Genomic DNA, 2,655 nt, shown 5'->3' with positions numbered 1-2,655 from the left:
GGAATTGAAGAAAAACGTGTCCCAAATGGTTTCATTAGCCACCCCTCCCAAAGGTTTGTACTATTATTTATTTATTTATATTTATTCATTTATATTTTTTATTTCACTTATTTGAGACAGGGTAGCCTGCAGCCACAACTGACTTAAAACACACTATGTAGACTATGCTGTCTTTTTTCTCACAGAAATTCACCTGCCTCTGCCTCTCAACTGCGGAGACTAAAGGCATGTACAAGCAAGATTGGCTATGTTTTGTTTCTTTAAAATATGGCTGCAGAAGTGCATCCCTTAATACTTTTGACATCACAATGATGAAAAATTATACATTTTAACATACAAACTATAAACTAGATAAGAATTGAAACGCTTTAAGTCGCAAAAAAAGATAGTTGCAAAACAAAGTTCATGGAATATAGCTAAACAGGAAGTAGATAGAATCCTAATGCATCTCTCAGCTCTCACCCACGAAGCTTCCTCATGCCACAGAGTGCAATGCATGCAGAATGTTGCAATTGGCCATGATAGCTAGAATGAGACTGTAGAGTGTGTATTTCCCTGGATAGGAATCCTATATTCATCCTCACCCACTGCTCAGGGAACATGGTAGAAGAGGGAGTTGAAAGAGTGCAAGAGCCAAGGATGGAGCATGAACACAAGGAAACAGAAGTCTCCAGGCCTCTGGGAACTTACTCATATGAACTTGAAGCTATGATGACAGCACACACAAGAGACATGCAAACTCAATCAGGCAAAACGCCCACATATAACTGGGAAAATGGGCAGCAGGCCCCAACCTTAGCTAAGGAACTATTGGCAGATGATTACTGCTGGGTGATAGAGAGCTCCTCTTATTTAAGGGAGTGACTCTAAACAGACTGACTGGATTCCAGGAGATGTACTTGCACCAAGGGACATCTTTGCACAAAAGCAACTCAAACAGCCTTAAAATATATGACATTTTAGAAAAAAAATTATTAATGTGTATTAATTATGAAATATAGTCAGATTAATGGAAACATTTTCACACAAAGGCATAGTTACTGAACTCTTCTACACTTACCATCCCTGTCCTCTGGTTGTCCCTCCTAAGTCCATGTTTTCTCACTTTTTGTTTTTTTAGGTTCCACATACCAGAGAAATCATATTATGCATGCATTTCTGAATCTGCTTATTTTGCTTGTTCAGTCTAATATACTGTGAAAATCAAGGCTTTATATTTCTTAATGACTGAATAATATTCTATTTTGTTGAATTTTTAACTGAATTTTGTGCATTCTCTAAAATGCATCTTAAACATATTTAGAACCTCTCTTGTATTATGCATTCCCAAAACCCCTTGATGGATTTCATGCATTGCTTCATATAAGGTTAAGACCTCTCAAGTCAATTTTGTGTTCCCTGATGTCCCTTGGTGTGTGTTCATCCACTGGAGTCTGGTCAACCTATCTAAATCCCTTAAAGAAGATCAAATGCAATAGTCTCTCTCTGATGCAAAAGGATCTTCTTTTTGGAGTGGTGACTGGGATACTTGTCTCTAAATATAAGGATACATATGTTGCACATAGTAAGAAATTACATTAGTTTAGGAATTGACAGATTTGGGCTTTTCTCTAAGATCTATGACTTCTCCAACAATGTGTTTTTAGGTTTATAGTATCACACTTACGTTTCATCCCCTTGAATGGGCTGTTAGTCCAATTAGGTAGCTGGTGATTTCCCCAAAGATAAAAGTGACACTACTGCACCAATGTCATGTAATGTGCTGGCCATTGATGTGATTATTTGGTCTTGAAAGTTTTGTTGGTCTATTGATTGATCTTTTATGTTGGCACCTTCCTAGTACTCTCCAAAGCTGTGAGAGCTAGCCTTCAGGGGAAGTGGTTTCAGGTCAGTTGCAACAGAATTGCTCCAAACCGTATCCAAAGCATGATCTGTTTCTGGCAGTAGGGTCTTACCTTCAAGTTCTCAGAGCCCATCAAGGGCTGTGGAATAGGATGAAAAATTTTGGGAGACTCTTGGACCACCCTGGCCAACAAACCAAAGGATGGTTTCTCCTGTTTATTTTTTTTAGCTTTAGCTAATCACAAGGAGTCCTGTAGAGATAATATATGTATAATTTTTCAGTAGGTTATTGGACAATTATGGTTCCCTCTTGAAATTAGGTAAGCATTATTGATCTCTTCTCTCTCTCTCTGCCTCTCTGTCGCTCTGTCTCTCTGTATCTGTCTCTGTCTATCTCTGTCTCTGTCTCTCTCTCATCCCTTCCTGCATGGTTTCCCCATTTAACATGCCCCCATTTTCTTGCTTCTCCCTTGATATTATCCATCACCTATGGTCTCACTTCTTTTGAGCTCCTTTTTCCCTTGATCCCCAAGGTTCCTTGTATACCTTCCCCCTTCTATTTTAAATAATCCTATTTTTATCCATTTCTCCCTTAATAATATCTTTTTCATACTGTTCTTTCCTCTCAGGTTCTTTTTCTCCCTTTATCTCCCTGGATCCTTTTCAATATCCTGGTTCCTATAGTTATGTCTGGATACATACTCACTTATAAGAATTTGGTGTTAGGATCCACATATGAGGGAGAACAAACATTGTTTTGTTTTCTGAATCTTTGATACTTCACTTAGTATAAAAGTTTCTAGTTCCATCCAT

Source organism: Nannospalax galili, unplaced genomic scaffold (assembly GCF_000622305.1).
Source record: "Nannospalax galili isolate Female #2095 unplaced genomic scaffold, S.galili_v1.0 scaffold3535, whole genome shotgun sequence".
NCBI lineage: Eukaryota > Metazoa > Chordata > Mammalia > Rodentia > Spalacidae > Nannospalax > Nannospalax galili.
This window is presented reverse-complemented; position numbering follows the sequence as displayed.